Source organism: Halichoerus grypus, chromosome 1, assembly GCF_964656455.1.
Source record: "Halichoerus grypus chromosome 1, mHalGry1.hap1.1, whole genome shotgun sequence".
Taxonomy (NCBI): Eukaryota; Metazoa; Chordata; class Mammalia; order Carnivora; family Phocidae; genus Halichoerus; species Halichoerus grypus.
In genome coordinates, this window is record NC_135712.1 from 26,284,978 (window position 1) to 26,305,163 (window position 20,186).

The 20,186-nt window shown below is 40.7% G+C and overlaps 1 long non-coding RNA gene across 1 annotated transcript in view; it reads right to left on the reverse strand.

Annotated features, from left to right (window-relative positions):
- LOC144379359 (uncharacterized) overlaps nt 1-20,186 on the reverse strand; it is a 106,517-nt gene that overhangs the window by 55,146 nt on the left and 31,185 nt on the right. Inside the window, exons 2-3 of the long non-coding RNA XR_013442202.1 lie at nt 9,232-9,438; nt 8,976-9,062 (exon numbers count right to left, since the gene is read on the reverse strand). This is a non-coding gene — a long non-coding RNA (uncharacterized LOC144379359). The remainder of the gene's footprint in view (nt 1-8,975; nt 9,063-9,231; nt 9,439-20,186) is intronic.

Below are 20,186 nucleotides of genomic sequence, written 5' to 3' on the forward strand. Positions count from 1 at the left end.
GTATTGTGATTGAAGCTTGGAAATGTTTTGCTAGCCTGGCCATTCTCGGGACCCACCTGGGCAGCCATGTCAAAATGCCTGGGCCACAGGCTCAGGTCTCATTTCAGACCTGAGAAACTGTGTTGTTTTTTTTTTTTTAAGAAATCTCCTTGACATTTTTCTGACGCCAGACTTGGAAACCATGTCAGAATATGTCTCCTGAGCTTTTTTCCCCAGCAATTAATTAATTGATTTCGTGAAACTCTTAGCTCATCTCCCGAATCAAAGTATAATGCATCTGTTACTCTAAGGAAATGTATCTGCTCTTTCTATGAACCATGGAAACTATTTTCAACATATCTGAAGTTCCAGCAGTCCTTTAGAAAATGTCCTTGAGTTGTCCATAAGTGCTTCCTTATATTCTGAAAGTCCATTCCTGGGGCTAATTTATCACCCACAATTGTCTTGCTGCAAAACTCTGTAGTTTCCTGCAGGGTTCCAGATTTTCCTTACTTCTTGGTGGCTCACCATGCCAGGGCTACTGATGCTCAGGGCAAACTCCCCATCTCTCAGATATTTTTTATTTACTGCACCCTCAGGGCTTTACTTATTTTAGACGTAGGCCTATGCACATGTTTCAACCAATTTTCTAAAATACACTTCTTCCTAAGACAGCTCTTATTTTGGCTTCTTGCTAAGGACTCTGTTGAGCATCTCTTGGGACCTGAGTGAAGCTTTTTATATCCTTATACTCTTCAGTTAGAGGTCCTTTTTCCCCCCCACCCCCATGTCCAGGTCTCCAAAGCAATTTCTTCTACTCCTTCACCCCTTGTCTGTTAAGGGATCCACAACTAGACTAAAGCAAGGTTCAGCAAATTATGATCCTGGGGCCAAATCTAGCCTGGCACCTGTTTTTTGTAAATAGCATTTTATTGGAACACAACTAGCCCCATTCATTTACCTGTCTATGGCTGCTTTCACGCTACAGAAGCAAAAGTGAGTAGCTCCAAGTAGACAGGGACCATAAGCCTACAAAGCCAGAAGTATTTGCTATCTGGCTCTTTACAGAAAAAGTTTGCCAATCCCTGAACTAAAAGAACATTTCCAGTGAAAATATTTATAAATTTTCCTCTGACAGAGAAACACCACATAAACTTCCAGGGTCACCTCAAGCCACATATGCTATGAGAATTTTGTCGTTTGCCTGTTTTTCTTTATTTTTAATCCATAACCTTAGGGTACAGCATTCATATTCTTTTTGCAATCCCATGTTCAGATTTCAATGGTTATTAAAGAGGCACTATTAGGACCTAACAATGACAGACGGTCTTGTCAATAAAAGCCAGTCTTTAATACGTAATGAGTCACCTCGTTACTTGTGTGAGGGTAACAGGTATGGAGAAGACTATGTGAATATTAATTTGTCATAATTCTCTCCAATTAACCTTTCCTCCATCTACTAAAATGAACCCCAGTTTCAACAATTTGTAATTTGTATTGCTGATAAGAAAAGAGAAACAATTTTTTCTTTTCATTTTCTCCAAGCTGTCTTGATAACAGGCAATGGTACAAAGTATATATCTAATAAAATATTAACCCAGGAAAATACGTTTTTAGGGGGTTAGGAATCTCATTTATTTCTATGAAAATAAAAAACAGTGTGCCTTAAAAACCTCATCACTGTTTTCAAATCCCACAAAAGTTACTTTAAAAATCTTGGGGATTTGGGCGCCTGGGTGGCTCAGTTGGTTAAGCGACTGCCTTCGGCTCAGGTCATGATCCCAGGGTCCTGGGATCGAGTCCCACATCGGGCTCCCGGCTCAGCGGGGAGCCTGCTTCTCCCTCTGACCCTCTCCCCTCTCATGCTGTTTCTCTCCTGCTCACTCTCTAATAAATAAATAAATAAATAAAATTAAAAAAAAATCTTGGGGATTTGATACTTAATGACTGTAGAAGAGCAAGTGGCTTGTAACTGAAATCTGCAGCTTGTCTTTATACTCACGGTCCCTGCCAAGTTATTGAATTTAAAAGTACCAGCGCGCCCCCTAGTGGTGCATTGCAGTTACTGTTCTTTTCTACCCGTCATTTAAAAGTTTGGTAAGAACCCATTAAATTTTATGGAAGTCACTTTACAAGAGACCACTCTATCTTACATTTCATCCGTGATAGATTCCTATGGAACAATAATCAATAATACATGCTCGCAGAATTAACTACTAAAATTACACCAGGCTGTAATGAAATATGATTATCAGTGTTCGACACCCACTGTGAGTTCCCAAGAACAGAAATAAACCTACCACCCATTTTGGTCCATAGACTACTTCGTGGGAGAAAAAAACATAAGGTCTACAACTATCATGTTCTGGCATATCAGGTATTCTAAGGAATTTCTACCTACTCCACTTCCCAATTGGAGGATGTGGCTATATACCTAAGTGTAAATATTTTTATTAAAGGGCACATGAAGATTTCCATATATAGAAAAACAAAAAGGCTTTATGAAAGTCAAATCTACATCCCAGTTTCTGGTCCCCTCCTTTCAAGGGGAGCTTTGGGTACCTGTTCTGGACTCTTGACTATGAATTCATTGGTTTGGGCTACAGTTCAAGCTCCAAGGATCCCCTATGTTATATTTTGACACTGGTGAGATTGACTACCCATAATGTCTCTCTGGACTGCCTGGGCTTTTTTTGTTGTTACTTTTTAAAATATGTACAAGTCCTACCACTTGCCAGAGTAACTGGAAACCCTTGAGCAAGTTACTTTAATGATCTCGGCTTTACTTCCTCATCTGCAAAATGGAGATGTTAATAATGACAGTCTCCTATAGCAGTCATGAGGATGAAACACAAGGATGAAAGTTAAGGTACCTGTCTTAGGGCTGGCACATAAGGAGAGATGCGTAACTGTTACCATCAGTATTACTATTAGGTTTCTGTACATACTTGAATTTATATTTCTTAATATTCCCCTTCTCTTTTTATCACTCTCCACTTTTCCAGTATTTTTTTGGCCTGTTTTACTAAATTTTTTGTTTAAGTTTGCCTTTGCTTACTGCGTGGCAATGGAAACGCTAGATTTAAAAGTGGGGGTTGGGGCACCTGGGTGCCTCAGTCGGTTAAGCATCTGCCTTCGGCTCAGGTCATGATCCCGGAGTCCCTGCTCAGCGAGAAGTCTGCTTCTCCCTTTGCCCCTCACCCTGCTCATGCTCTCTCTCTCTCTCTCAAATAAATAAATAAAATCTTTAAAACAAAAACAAAAACAAACGAACAAATAAATAAAAATGTGGGTTCTTAGGGCACCTGGCTGGCTCAGTCTATAGAGCATGCAACTCTTGATCTTGGAGTCATGAGTTCAAGCCCCATGTTGGGGGTAGAGATTACTTAAAAAAACAAAAAGTGTGAGTCCTTGTTTCAGAACCCTGCATTTCAATTGACTTGTTGCTGTCTCTAACACATTAAGACTACATCACAGGGCCAATACCTAGAAATGTGAATGTTGGAATATCTCGGTGCTACTCAGGTGTGAATCTTTTTGGACACTCTAAAAAGAGTGGAGAGCTGAAATAGACCTTTTGACAAGATGTTTTAAAAGTATGGAGCACAGGGCACCTGGGTGGCTCAGTCATTAAGCGTCTGCCTTCAGCTCAGGTCATGGTCCCAGGGTCCTGGGATCGAGCCCCACATCGGGCTCCCTGCTCCGCGGGGAGCCTGCTTCTCCCTCTCCCACTCCCCCTGCTTGTGTTCCCTCTCTCGCTGTCTCTCTCTCTGTCAAAAAATAAATAAAATCTTGGGCGCCTGGGTGGCTCAGTTGGTTAAGCGACTGCCTTCGGCTCAGGTCATGATCCTGGAGTCCCTGGATCGAGTCCCGCATCGGGCTCCTTGCTCTGCAGGGAGTCTGCTCCTCCCTCTGACCCTCCCCCCTCTCATGTGCTCTCTCTCTCTCATTCTCTCTCTCTCAAATAAATAAATAAATCTTTAAAAAAATAAATAAATAAATAAAATCTTAAAAAAAAAGTATGGAGCACAATATAATGAAGTAATTACTATTTGTCTTTTCAGTGGTCAGGGGATTCTTCTGCATTTATCTGGAAGTTTCGAATGCAAGTTGCTTTTGTGGAAAAAAAAAAATCTCCCTACATCATGGATCTGTCTATATTAGAAGAAGAATAAACATTGAATACGGTACATTACTAGACAACAGATGCTCCAACTATTGAGGGTATTTTTTTGTCCACAGCTTCATTAAACATCAGGAGTGACTTTCTAGGTCAGCTCCAGCTGAAAAGTACTTACTTTAAAGATTTTTATTTATTTATTTGAGAGACAGAGAGAGTGCACTTGCGAGGCAAGGGAAGGGCAGAGGGAGAGGGAGAAGCAGACTCCCCGCCACCCCACCACCCTGAGACCATAACCTGAGCCAAAATCGAGAGTTGGATGCTGAACCCACTGAGCCACCCAGGTGCCCCAAAAAGTACTTATTTTAGAACCCTTATTTTTTGTTTCCCCAGCCATGCTATTCCATCAAGTTAAGGTCCTTACACTCACAATTGGTGCCTAAACATGCTTCTTGAGTCTGCTTTTACAACTTACGTTTGGGAGTATCTCAATCTTCTCATTAGGTGTAGCAAGCTAAAACATGCTGAAAAGAGGGGGAGGGAGCAGGGAAGAGAGAGATGCTTTTCACTTAGGAAACTCCAGATCGTATTTTTTTTTTTAAGATTTTATTTATTTATTTGTCAGAGAGAGAGAAAGAGCACAAGCAGGGGGAGTGGGAGAGGGAGAAACAGCCTCCCCGCTGAGTAGGGAGCCCAATGTAGGACTCCGAAGGCAGAGGGTTAACTGACTGAGCCACCCAGGCGTCCCCAGATAGCATTTAATAAGGCAGATTTTTACCTATGCCCTCCCTGGTATCCACAATTGTTGTCTGTTACCTAGGAATAAAATGTTGAGTTGCAAGGTATGATCACTATAGTAACCAGAAGGGCACTGGAATGGTGAAAACGTGGGTAGATGTTAAATTTAGATCAAAGTGAGTAAATGTCACATTATCAATCCTAGTCCTGCAGGAGCTAATTTTCTTCAACAGATTTTCCTTATACATCACATGAAAGGCCCTTTTTTCTCCTTTGTGCCAATTTTCAAAACCATTTAAATTAGCACATTTTTTTGGTTTGTTTTCAGAAATCACTGGGTTGGGTTTTTCAAACTGTAACTTAAAATAACCATATTCCAATGCTACTTAGCTTTCAGTGGATGATGAATAATACAAATGTCTTGTGTTTTCTGGATAGACACTTTTAAGTAATCCTTTTTTTTCTTTTTTACATCAGAAATGCACCATCTGACCTGCATTGTGACTGTTTGCTGTGAATCATTCGAAGCTGGCATATTGTAGGGTTTTAGTGCTTTTTGCGGTGTTAAATTCCCTACCCACAAACAAAGAGCCTTCAAACTACCCAGATGAGATCAAACAGTTGATGGCATTTATATTTTTCTAGGCATCAGAAAGAAGGATTCAATCCCACAAAATTAAATGCCTTTAGGGGGAAAAAAGTGACTATGTTGATGTTTGACATCAAAGACAGAAATATCTTCAGTCTCTATTCAGTGTTCCCAAACTCCAAGCAGTCTTTTTAATTTTTTTTTTTTTTTTTAAACTTTTTCTCCACTCCCTTTCCCTCCTGGCTCTCTGAATTATAATTAGGAACTTGGAGGGTAGATTTGACCTTCCCTTGTGCTCTTTTTTGATAATATACAAAGTCTAATAGAGGATTGTTCTGCTTCTTCACAAATGATTGATTTCTGTTTCTTTGGTGTTCCCGACACAAATCTGTAGCATATTGGCAACTGTCTTATCAACAGTAAACTCCTGAAGGACTGTGATCCACGTAGTGCAAAAACACATGATGTTAGTTACGTGTCTTCCTTGTCCATCACCTACTGTTGTCCAAAAATAATGGATGCTCATGACCCAGCTTTTTGCTAACACCTTAAGGAAAAGTTGACCTTCCTTGGATCATGTCTCTGGAAGAGCCAGGTGAAGGGTGTATTATGGAAGACTGTATCTTGTTTCTAACTAGACACACACACCCCCAATATAGCAAGCATTTCCCATTGGTCAGGACTGAAGAGCAGGTGCACTGTTTCCATGGTTCAACATGATCAGCTGCATGCAGTTCATAATCAAATATATCCTCCCTTTCTTCTGCCAAAAGTCTGAGAAGGAGGCACAGTTCATTACCAAAGAGAATCCTACTAGTTACTAGTCCAGATACACAAGAAGGCCAAAGGATGTTCGCAGGTGAAATATTAATTTTCCAGTGAGCTGCCTGACAGTCTTTACAGAGTCTTTCTTGAGTGGGAGCCTGGGAATCCCTTTCCTCTGCAATCTCCTTTCTCTCCCCACTTCCCCAGTGATGCCTAACCCCCTCCATGGAGTGCTGGCTACATCTTGAGAGTAAAGTAGGCAGTAAGATTCCTTCAAGTCATGATGACCATTTTTCCTAGACAACTCAATCTCCATCATACCTGCAGTCTCCCTTGTAAGAAGAGGCTTGGGAATTTTCAGAATCTTCTGATTGGGAGCATTTAAAATAAAAGTAGACCCTGGGGCGCCTGGCTGGCTCATTCAGTGGATCATGTGACTCTTAATCTCAGGGTTGTGGGTTCGAGCCCCACATTGGGTGTAGAGATTACTTAAAAATAAAATCTTAAGGAGCACGTGGGTGGCTCAGGCAGTTAAGCATCTGCCTTCGGCTCAGGTCATGATCCCAAAGCCCTGGGATTGAGCCCCACATCAGGCTCCTTGCTCAGCGGGGAGCCTGTTTCTCCCTCTCCCCCTCTGTCTCATCCTCTCTCAAATAAATAAATAAAATCTTTAAAATAAATTAATTAAATAAAATCTTAAAAAATAAAATAAAAATAAACCCTTTTTCTTATGACATTGACTATTACAGCATCACATGTTTAATGTGCTTTAAATTTCATTTGAGTCTCTATTACAAAAATCCCCTCATCAGAGATAAAGAAAGAAGAAATATTATATATATTATATATATATACATATATATATAAGATATATACATACATAATCTCCATTCAAAAAATCCAAACATAAATTAGTGCCTTCTTTGAACCAGGAACTGTAGGGAGTACAGAAATGAATGATTCATAGGCACAATTTCAGTGTCTGTGAATTCAGAAATTAACTGGGGGTGGGGTGGAGGTGGTAAAGAGACATATAAAAAGTTAATGGCAGGGCAGTCCTGTAAGAACTTGCATCTAGAGATGAACAAAGTGTTTACTCCAAGGAAGATCCACTCTGGGTAAGTGGGAGGCAGGTGTAAGAACACAAGAGAAAGCACCATGTACCTTGGTTAGTTTTCCTGGATTTAGTCTTCACAGAGCCCTTTCCAGAGGAAACCTGTGCCATTTTACACAGAGGTTCGCATTCCACACCCAGTGCTTAACTACAACGAAACAGACACAGACACAGAAGGCCAAGAGTAGAGATGTCAAGAGGAATAGGTGACACAGGTTTGAATAAAGTTCAAGGTGCTCAGACCACTGTAGGGTGTCTTAGTTTGCTAGGGCGGCCATAACAAAGTACCACTGAGGGATGGCTTAAACAACAGCAAGTTATTTCCTCCTAGTTCTGGAGGCTGGAAGTCTAAGATCAAGGAGTTGGTGGGGTTGGTTTCTTCTAAAGGCTTTTCTCCTTGGCTTATAGATGGTTGATTTCCTCTGGTGTCTTCGCCTGGTCCTCCCTCCGTGTGTGTGTCTGTCTTTTAACCTCCTCTTCTTAGAAGGACACCACAAATGACCTCATTTTACCTTAATCATCTCTTCAAGGGTTCTATCTCCAATTATCATCACATTCTTAGGTACTGCGGGCGTTAGGATTTGACAAAGATTCTTACCTTGACCAAACTTTGGTCAGGCTCTTCTGAGCTCTCTTTTTCACTAGGCCTGAACTTGGGCTCCCATGTAGACTTCCTTGTAGACTATTTCTAGCAAGAATCCTGCTAAGTCAGTTTAACAAGAAACTCCCATCTTCGATATCTGATCACCCTCAATATCTGATCGGGTTCCTCGTGATCCACCTTCCCCCAGATGATATCTAATCACCCTTGCCTAACTTCAGTAAGAATCCTGTCAGGTTTGTTGAGACAGAATCCTCCCTTACCTATATTTCCTCTTAGCAATTTTCTGTCCACTGATCCCCAACCCTGCTTTGTGGCTATAAATTTCCATTTTTCTTTGTATTTGAAGTTGAGCCCAATCTCTCTCCCCTACTATAGCCCCCTCCCTGGCATTGTCCTGGCCCCTATACCTATAGTGATAGTCCCCTGAATCAATTCTGCCTTAGTGTTTCTTAACAAATGAATGATTTGAATGAATAATGAATGAATAATTTTCTCTTTAACAGACTTCAACATATGAACTTTGGAGGGGACAAAATTTAGCCCATAACATAGGGTCTCAAAACTTTGGGGAATGTATAGTAAGGAAGTTCTAGCTATGAATTCCTCCTTCAGGAATGGGGGGCAGGGCAGAAAGAAGAGAGGCAGAGAGAGGGAGGGGGAGAGGGAGAAAGAAGAGAGGGAGGGAGAAAGAGAGAGAAAGAGAGAAGGTTCTCAGTTTTTTTAGAGTTCTCTAGAAGGACATCAATTGGTGGGGCCAACCTGAAGCTCTGCACTGGGGATAAGGAGGGGAGAATGGGACAAAGTGATTGTCTTCCTGTGGGACCACATTTCTGTGTGGTTTAAGAAAAATAAGCTCAAGGGAAAAACAAAACAGAAATGCTATAACATTCTGCCATGTGTATCTTATAGCAATTTAAACTCCCACTACTATTTCACCACCAAAGAAGCATTTTTATAATTATTACCAGTTATTTACTGCCTACTAGTTTAGCCCCAACAGAGAAGTTAAGGGCAAGAGCCCTAGAGTCAGACAAACTTGCATTTGAGTTCCAGCTCTACCACTTACCATGTGACCTTGAACAATTCAACTTCTCTGTGCTTCATTTTTTCATCTGGAAAATTTGAATAATGACTGTGTCTTCCTCAGACGGCTCTAGTGAGAGTTACATAAAATAGTAAAGATTATTATTATTTATTATTAATATATTTCAGGAATTTTATAGGGTAGGTATTTAATATATTTTATCTATTTTATATCTTCTACAAAAGTCCTATGAGGTATATATATCATCAGCCCCATAGCCTCCTAGTATCTCACCTACCCCTGCTGTCACTGAGGGCAATTTCCATGAGGAGAGTCATGAAAAATTTGTTCCTTAAAACGGATCTTTAAGAGATGCTTCAAGATCAGTTCCTTCCTCTCTTCTTTGGATGGTACCTTCTATTGAGTAGCTGCTCTTCTGGCACAGTTCCTATGACAACCTCTCTCTGGGATATTTTTCTGCTCAGCCATAGTACTTGAGGCCCTTCTTGTTATGAGAAAAAAAAAGAAGAAGAAGAAAGAAAAGAAAAAAATATCCATCAAATAAAGCCTTACATAAAGACCTTTGTTAATGGGGAATCTCATAAAGGAGCCATGATGCTACATCAACTAAGGCAGTAAATTGCTTTAAACTGTTTTTGTTTATATGTTATAAAGCCATATACACTCACTCTCTCCAGCACAATAATTGAGGACACATACAGTTAGATCTCGTAGTTACCAGTACAGAGCAAAGCAGAAGTACAGTTTCACTTTGATGTTGGAGCTTTTAAAAAATCTTTTTCCTGATATTTCTTTTGGTTTTATTGTCTGTTGTAATTTACTTTACAATACTGTAGTATATAAACATTAGGAACTCTGTGTGAGCAATTTAACTCTAATCTACCTACACCCTAGAGATCAATTAGCATATGACGTGGACAAATAGAATTAACATCCTAAGAACTGGCCAGGTCACATTCAAAAGTATTTTTGTCAAAATCAACTTCAGGGGTGCCTGGGTGGCTCAGTTGGTTAAAGGTCTGCCTTTGGCTCAGGTCATGATTTCATGATGTCAGGGTTCTGGGACCAAGCCCCATGTTGGGCTCCCCATTCAGTGGGGATCTGCTTCTCCCTCTTGCTCTCCCCCTGTTTGTGCTCTCTCTCACAAATAAATACATAAAATCTTTAAATAAAAATCAACTTCAAAGTTTTATTATTGAGTGTGTTAGAAAGAATTTCTAGTTGGCAAAATTAGTGGAGTTTAAGTTATGTGATCGTTAGGAGTTGGGCATCTCCATCTTTGCAGGAACAGTGTATATACAAGTATCTATCCAGGTCAGCAGTTCGTATCAGGGGGACAGTTCATACCAGAGGTGCATATGGTGCTGTACCTCTCCCATCAGTGGATGATCCTATCATCTGATCTGACCAAAAGCCCTGACCCTCCCTCCAGCAGAACATGCCTGTCTTCATCTTGGAGACAGCCTTTCATGAAGAGACTGGTCATTGGGTCAAGGGTTGAGACTGATAATATTCCAAGCATACACAGGCTGTATGATTGTTTTGTGTCTGCTTGCCAGCAAATATTTGTTTGCTTAGAATAACGTGGTCTGAAATGTGCTTTTGCTACAACTGCCTGGTAAAAAGGTGGTGGTTTGGAAACCCAGAGCTGACACCCCCCGTAACTACTGGAGAGTTCTGATAAAGTTCAAAATTACCGGACATCTGTGGAACAGAAAACTGGGTTAAGTTGATTCAAATTCTCATATGCTATTCTGCAACACATACCTCATAAGAATCCTGTTTACCTGAATTTCCTCCTGCCACACTGTTATTTGTCTTCATTGATGGGCTCATTGATCTTTATGCAAGTGTAGTCTACTGGTCAGAATATCCAGGCAATGTAGGAATGCGGATTTTTCTTTCCCTTCTAAATAGACTTTATTTTTTAGAGCAGTTTTAGGTTCACAGCAGAAGTGAGTGGATGGTACTCAGATTTCCCTCTCACATACATTACCCTCTCACATAAACACACAGCGTCCCCCACTCAACATCCCCTACCGGACTGGCCCATTTGTTACAACTGGTGAACCTAAATTGACACATCATTATCACCTAAAGTCCATAGTATACATCAGGGTTCACTCCTGGTGTCGTATATTTATAAATATTTTTTAAGTAGGCTCCCCACCCAGCACAGGGCCCAACTCGGGCCTTGAAACTCAGGACTCCTAGATCAAGACCTGGGCTGAGATCACAAGTCAGATGCTTAACTGGGTGTCGTATATTCTATGGATTTTGACAAATGTATAATAACATGTATCTACCATTTCAGTATCATAGAGAGTAGTTTCAATCACCTAAAAATCCTCTGTGTTCTGCCTCTTCATCCCCCTTTCCCTTACTCCCCGGCAACCACTGATCTTTTTTGTCTCGATAGTTTTGCCTTTTCCAAAACATCATATAGTAGGAATTACAGAGTATGTAGCCTTCTCAGATTGGCTTCTTTCACTTACTAGTATGCATTTAAGGTTCTTCCCTGTCTCTTCATAGCTTGGTAACTCGTTCTACTTTACTGCTGAATAATATTCCATTGGCTGGATGGACCACGGTTTCTTTATCCATTCACCTATGAAAAGACATCTTGGTTGCTTCCAAGTTTGGGCAATTATGAAGAAGCTGCTATAAACACTCATGTGCAGGTTTTTGTATAGACATAAATTTTCAACTCCTTTGGGTAAATACTATGAAGTGTTATTGCTGAATCATATGGTAAGGGTATGATTGGTTTTATAAGAAACCACAAAAGTGCCTTCCAAAGTGGCTGTACCATTTTGCATTCCCACCAGCAATGAGTGAGACAGTTCCTATTGCTCCATACCCTCACCAACATTTGTTTGTTGTCAGTGTTCTGGATTTTGGCCATTGTAATATGTGTATAGTTGTAGCTCATTAGTATTTTAATTTACATTTCCCTAATGACACATGAAGTAGAGCATCTTTTCATATGCTTATTTGCTAACTGTGTATCTTCTTTGGCAAGATGTCGTTCAGCTCTTTTTAAATCAGGTTGTTCATGTTCTTATTGCTGAGTTTTAGAAGTTCTTTGTATAGTTCAGGTAACAGTCTTTTTTCAGATATACCTTTTGTAAAGATTTTCCTTTAGTCTATGGTTTGTCTCGACATTCTCTTGACCAGGCTCATTTTTAATGTAGCAAAAACATACATATTTGTTTGTGCACTGGATTTATTCACTCTTTCATTCATTCAACATGTATTTATTAAGCACCTGCTAAGTACGAGGCACTGTGCCAGGCATGCAGAAGGCAGGGGTAACCAACACATAGGCACTGGGTTGCATTTGCCTCTAAGCCATAACATCTCACATTTTAAATCATATAACTTGTATTCCACACTGTGTGATTTATCCTCTGAATTATTGTGGAGCCTGTCCTCTCCTCTTTATTCCCACAGACCACCCTGATTATTCTCCTTATCATGGTAGGTATTCACAACTAACTAGTCTCATTTTTCAGTGAGAAAAATTGCTTCCAATTCCTCCTCTATGTAGGTAATAATTATCCTTCTAAAATTTAAATACAATCAGGTCATATTTTTGGTTAAAAAAGCATGTATGACCTACAGCCGAAATGGGCATCAGTTTTATTTCACAACACTAGAGCGTAAGAAACATCATGTGGTTAACTTCTCTAAAATAGTCAAATTATGCTAGGCTCTCTTCTACTTAGTTGGTGAGAAAGTCAATTTCAGCTTTTTTATCAGGCTCATTCTTTCCACCAAGAAGCTTTTGAAATTTACAAGGATCTCACACACTACATTTAAGAATGGGCCCTCTGGTCTTAGTCTACAATGCTCATTACTGACCTTCAACTTGACTGTATCCAGATGGTCCTATGAAAGTAGGTAATGTTAAGTCTAGCTCTTTAGAGAAAAAGTTTTCACCCAGCAATATAAAAGCCTCTGAAACGGGGGCACCTGGGTGGCTCTGTTGTTTAAGTGTCTGCCTTCAGCTCAGGTCATGATCTCAGGGTGCTGGGATTAAGCCTTCCCCTTTCCCCTCACCCCTGCTCATGCTCTCTCTCTCTCTCTCAAATAAATAAATAAATAAAATCTTCAAAACAAAACAAAAAAACAAACAGAAACAAAACAAAAAATGTTAAAAAGCCTCTGAAACGAGAAAAAACAAAAGTTAATCACCTTCTCTGGTGGGAGAAAATAAAAATACATAAAACAAGAAAAACAAAAACACTAGCTAATATTCCACATTATCCTGCCTCACGGAGAGAGTCCAAACCTATGTCCAAAGTGTTGCCATAAGACATATCTGCACTTCCCAATTTCACCTTCATCCCAAAGTGTGCTGGAGCAGGTTCACATCAGCTTATAAGAATCAAGTGTTAAATTTTCAGGAATGTTGTGAACACAGCTATTATTAAAAATTAAATTATATAAATCTCACTCCCTCTCCCCTCCCACCTCCCTAAAGAGTCCTTTAAAAGTACTTGTATTACAATGAATCTGACATTGTTCCTATCAGCTGTTTTCAGTAAAATATCCCCCAGACTATGAGCTTGTCAATAAGATTTTTTTATTTGTATTTGTCTCCCTTGCTCCTAGTAGAGGGCCTGGCACATGGTAAGAATTCAGTAACTGTTTGGTGAGTGAGTGAGGGAACAACGTGGAGGTTCAACCTGTTCCCTTCCTGATATGATGGGATCAGCCCTCTATCCAGCAGCACTCAGTTTCCTAGATCAAGCCCTGTATGCACAGGAGCCTGAGTCCTTCCAATCTTTAATCAGTCACCACAGGAAAAGATTGGTTTCCCTCCACAAGAGATACGACTTTATTCTTCAAGTCTTTTACTCGGGGGGGGGGGGGGGGGGGGTTAAAATGCAGAGGAAACACAAGTAGTAAAGAAACAAAGAACGTTTAACAGTTCCCTGAGGTACAGAAAGCTGATTAGAAGCACCACATCCATAGCTAAGGCCCTGTGGTCCATGAGCCTTAAGTTGGAAAGTCCATGTGGCTGGTTGGTAAACCAGTGCAGGGCTCTCTTCAGCCCCATCGACATTTTGGAGGCAGGAAATGGATTTGGTAAAAACTATGGGCATGGCTGATGTGGTAGTATTTTTGGGTGGGTCGACAGATGGACAAATGGGTCAGGAGGATTGCTCATTGCATAGGTACACCTGGGAAACATTCCTTTCATCCTTTAGAAAGAGTGTGATGAACATTTTGGAAAATTCATGACAGAAATGTGTCAAAGACCAAAAAAAACAAAGATTGAAAATGATCTCTTTTGATTTTAAACTATGCAACCCCAAGTACAGAACTGCTTGACCTAATTTCTGATTCCATAAACAGCTTTGGGGAAATTGTCATTGCTTTGCCCTAGTCTTCCCAGAACAAGAACCAAACGTCCCTGAGGATACCAAATGACACCCCCGCCCCCCACCACCAAGCTGGCACCGGCAAAGACGTAGGCTATTTGCAGAGAGCGCGCCGCCTCTGCTGTGAGTGGGCAGTAAACTACCAGGGAGACTCATGCTGCCTGCCTGGAGACAGGGTTGCTAGGTGCCTCTGAAGTAGTGAGATCGAGAGGTGTACATTATTTCCCCCACGCTTCTTATTTTACACTGTGACGGTTGTAGCCTGGAAACAGAAGCAAAGAATAGTGTCTATAGCGTTAAGAATAATGGCCAGCCAAGTGCCCTATGGGGCAGAAGGAACAGGGTTAAGGCTTTTATCAGGAGTAGGAGAAATAACGTAATGTGATTTGGTTTCATCATAATTGCTTAAGCAGCCTGGGTGAGAACTAATTGTGAGTTCATCTGGCTCCAGAGAAACCCCACCTCTTCCCTTCTCCAGAATGATACTAAAATATCAGCATTGCATCACCAGAAATCACTCCCATTGGTGGCCTTTCTTAAGGAGACCAGCATGCTCTGTCTCTCCGAAAGCCACTGGAATCTGTATAGACCTAGGAATTTATATCTTTCCAAGACAAATAAAATATTCCTGGCACTCACTTGTCACTTGAAAACTCAGAGTCCTTGCCCATTATTGTATCATAGAGGAAGTGTTGTTTTAAAACTGTGGGAGTGATGAAATGCAGAGAAGGAAATGAAGGGACAAGTTAAAGGCTCTACATCACTACTCAGCCCTGCCATTGTCGGACTCAGGAAGTCCTGGGTTTCAAAACCAGGCTGCTCACTGATAATATCTTGACACTCCTGGGCTCTCTCATAAGGCTCCTGTGGCCCTAAAGAGACAAGTACTTTTGCTCAGAAAGTTGGTCACCTAATTCTCCAAAGAGCAGAGCTAACATTGGAAGTCATCAGCTAGGACTTGAATTTCATCTAGGTTAGCAGTCCGAATTACAAATCTAGATGAAAGCTAAGTAATGCTGCTATCATATGCTTATTTGGATTCTATGTGAAATCTGAGAATGAGGTGAGTTGATATACAGCAGTAGAAAGAATATGGATTCAAATCCTGGGTTCAATCTGGGTTCAAATCCAGACTTTGATGCTTACAAACTGTAGGCAAGTTACTTACTTTCTCTGAGGGTCAGATTCCACTGAGAAATTAGATAAGAACATCAGTTCCCTTGCAAGATCTATGCAGGATGAGAAATAATATGTAAAGTGCCTTCATGGCACTTGGAACAGAGGATGTACAAGACAAACAGTAGCACATGTTACAGTCTGTCTCATGGTAAAAGAGCCTAATCTGAGTGGCACTCAGATTACATGTGACACTGTGGAGGTTACAAAGATATATCAAGCACGACTCTTGTCTTCTGAAATAATAACTATTAACAATTTAGTTAGATGGGGAGGGAACTGGGGGCAAAGGAGGAGTAAGGACCGTCTGAAGCAAGCAGCAACCAAACATGATAGAATTTAATTCTTAACTGTGAGGTACAAAGGCAGAGTAAGAGTTTATGAAAAAGGAAGAACAGTGCTGGTGAGGTAATAGTTTTAAACACGGAACAGAAAAACAAACACAAGTGTGATTTGTCAACCACTAAGATTTACACAGAAATCAAATTGTAGATTTAACAAGAGCAGAAGACCAGTCCACTGAGAAGTTCATTTTAGCACCCAAAGGACATGGTAGCAAAACCAGCCAGCTCTGGTTGCTAATGCCCCAAGGTCACAATCTTGAAGAAGACTGGAGCACTTTGAAAGTTCTAAGCATGGACCTTGACTGGCCTCACCTGTGGTGGATGGGAGATGAGTGACCATCTTTATTTTTCAAGGAAAGTCAGCTTACAGTTAGAAAATGAGGAGCAGAAATAAATCATCGAACTCCATAAAAGGTCCAAACTGAAGTAAAGTTCAAAATGTATGACTTTATATAGTTAAATGAGTAACTCTACCCATGACTCTGCTGATCTCCCTTGTCATATGTTCTTTTAAATATATGTTGGGCTTAGGCCCAATTCCATAAACATGGATAAACAATAAATAGTACTTTATTTTCTGAAAATCATGGTAATCTGAATCTGTACCCCCACAAAAATCTAACCATCATTGTTGACCCACCCCCCCCAGTGTGAGACAAGGAAAGAAAACACAATACTGCTAATGAGGTTATACCCATGCTTCATATTTTATATAGATTTGCCTAAACACCATATGAACTTGAATATAAATGATGCTTTCTCCAAATATTATTCCAAAGAAATAAAAGGAATTGCCTTGTATTTGAGTCTTTACAAAGTCTTTCCTGTTCTAGGAGGCCTATTCAATAATTCAAAAAGCCAACTGCATTTTTCTGAATAGATGGTATAGTTTTTCCCAAATTTTTTCTTAGAGATAAAAATCTACCTAATATTTGAACCTGTACAAAGTCTCCCCTGTTATAGGAGACCTCTTCAGTTATCCTGATTCAGTCTCAATCAGTGGCAGCTTAAAATGCTTGTAGAAGTCAGCTGATGGAGTTGATTTAAGAAAAAAAAGGGGGGAAGCAAAAATATTTCCAAATTTGAAATTATTTCTGGAGGTATGAATTCTAGGTAATCCTTTTCCCTAAATTCATATGTTGACATCCTAACCCTCCAAGTGATGATATTAGGAGGTGGGCATTTTTTTTTTTTTTTAAGATTTTATTTATTTATTTGACAGAGAGAGACAGCGAGAGAGGGAACACAAGTAGGGGGAGTGGGAGAGGAAGAAGCAGGCTTCCCGCCGAGCAGGGAGCCTGATGCGGGGCTCGATCCCAGGACCCTGGGATCATGACCCGAGCCGAAGGCAGCCGCTTAACCGACTGAGCCACCCAGGTGCCCCAGGAGGTGGGCATTTTGAACACCAAATCTGCCAGCACCTTGATCTTGGACTTCCCAACCTCCAGAACCATGAGAAATAAATGTTAGTTGTTTAAGCCAGTCTATAGTACTTTTGTTATAGCAGCCCGAATGGACAAAGATAACCCACATATGAAATACACCAGTTGTGGAGTAGACATCATGACTGAACATACAATTTGTTTATACTTTTCTGAGACCCCACTAAAACATGGTATATAATCTTTTTCTCAAGACATCAAATCATAAGGACAAAGAATGAGGAAAGGCAGGACATCAAAATTTGCAAGTAGGGACAATTAATGAAAGGTAACTTATGTACCAGATCTGAGAGTACTGGGTCCCAAGATGGTGGAAGAAAAGTGGTGAAGCATTGGGGCACCTGGCTGGCTCAGTTGGAAGAGCATGTGACTCTTGATCTTGGGGTTGTGAGTTCGAGCCCCACATGTGGTATAGAGATTACTTAAATAAATACAACTTAAAAAAAAAAAAAGCTGCCAAGCATTGATTACAAACAAGTTTTGGGAACTGATGGCACTGGACAGCTCTGGAAGTAGGACTGGAGGTAGAACAAAAAATAAGATGCAGAGCCTCAAATCCCCTATTCGGGGGTTCCTGGGTGGCACAGTTGGTTAAATGTCTGACTCTTGGTTTTAGCTCAGGTCGTGATCTCAGGGTTGTGAGATCGAGCCCTGCATCGGGCTCGGTGCTCAGCTTGGGGTCTACTTGAGATTCTCTCTCTCTCTTCTTTTGCCCCTCCCCCAACCTGTGCGCATGTGTTCTCCCTCTCAAATAAACAAACAAATCTTTTTTTTTTTTTAATCCCTTATTTACCTCCAAAACAAACACAAAGCCTAGAGGTTTATTTTCTAGCAAAACTAAGCCAGAGAATCCTGGGAGAGTTGGGGGGTTGCAATACTAAATAGAAAATTAAGAACAGGGGGTGCCTGGGTGGCTCAGTCAGTTAAGCATCTGCTTTCGGCTCAGGTCATGATCCCAGGGTCCTGGGATCGAGCCCCGCGTCAGGCTCCCTGCTCAGCGGGAGATCTGCTTCTCCCCCTCCCTCTGCCTGCCTCTCTTCTTGCTTGTGCTCTCTCTCTATCTCTCTGTCAAATAAATAAAGAAAGAAATCTTTTTTTTTTTTTTTTAAGATTTTATTTATTTGCGAGAGAGAGAATGAGAGACAGAGAGCATGAGAGGGAGGAGGGTCAGAGGGAGAAGCAGACTCCCTGCCGAGCAGGGAGCCCGATGTGGGACTCGATCCCGGGACTCCAGGATCATGACCTGAGCCGAAGGCAGTCGCTTAACCAACTGAGCCACCCAGGCGCCCCTAAAGAAAGAAATCTTAAAAAAAATTAAGAACAGGTAGATGTTGGCATACCGGGAATGAAAATTCATCCCTGCCCCTAGTCCTCTATCTCTGCCTGGCTCTCAGAATGGTAGCAATCAAAACTGAACCTTCCAGGAAAAAGTTCAAAGCTCTTTCTCTAATGAATCCAAACCAATTCACTCAGGAAAAAATTGAAAGAGAAACTATAGGCCTGTAATTGTCCAATATAGTAACCACTAGCCACTAAATCCAAACCTGATTTCCAAATACTGTATGAATAAGTATTTGTATCTTGGTGAAATTTTCCAATGATAGCATCAGACTCCAATTCCCCTCACAGCTAAGGTTGCCATCTTTTCTTCAAAGCTTCCTGTAGGTTTCTGTTCTATGTCATGATTCCTGCTTCCAAATTCTTCCATTCAATTTCCCTATGCCTCTCCCCATGTTTGCTTAGAGATATAAACCTAGGACTTCTTGATTGTCCTATATACTTAATCTGCACCTCTAATTATAACAAAATCCCTGGGAACCAGAAGTACATCTTGTGCTTCTTTGAAAACGTAGCACCTGATTCCATTCTTGCAACAGTATGTACACATATAAATATTTCCTGGTGATAATTTATTGAACATAGATGATTTGATATGGTCAGTTTGTACATGTCATCTAATTTAATGCCAGAACAACTCTGCAAAGTGAGTTTAATAATTGCTATCTTACAGATGAAGTGGAGGGAAAATAAAGGGCAGTGAAAAATTTGCCATAACTCGGGGTGTAAGATATCACATTTCTTTATTTTGTTTAAATGCAATCGAGCTGCTTCGAGCACCAATCAGCTGGCAGGAAATTCCATTTCAGTCATTTCTGGACTGACCTCCTCCATTCACATTTCCAGGTGATACAAAGGTTGGGAATGGGGATGTCTTCTGCACTCCAAAATACTGAAAGTAAGGCTATGGTCTCCACTGGTCCCCACTGATATGCTTATTGTTTGGGTCACATGATCTGTCCCTGAGGAAAGCTTTATTCACAACTTGAAGGAGGGTCTCTGTCATCTCAATTCCTGAGGCCACAGCTCCTAGAGTCCCTCCTCCCTAGCATCCTAAAGCAATCAACCCAACTGGGAGTTAACAAGCAGGACCTATGCTACCTTTTTGGGAAACTGCCTAAACCCCCTTCCTCCTGCTGGACTCAAGGAATTGCTTGCCTATATCCAATCCTATTTCCATCCCCAAACCCCCCCCCCCCCCCCCCCCCGCCAAAGCTCTTATCTTTCTTCTTTTCCAGAGAAGAGAATGGGTGCCCACAATGGATCTAGTTTTTCAAAAGAAAACAAAAGAAAACAAAAAAAGAATGAAGCTGTTCTCTGGCAACATCTGCTTTCCATTCAGCAACCCTAAGCCCCTGGGGCAAAGGAACACAATGGTTTGGCTACTTTCTTGGAATGGGAAAGGGAAAAATACCTTTAGCAGTGAAAACAAAGATATATATATTTTTAATTATAGACCAATAAAATAAAAATCCTGCCTCTAATATAAATACACACATACATATACAATAGATATTTATATAATTATATTCATAATATACA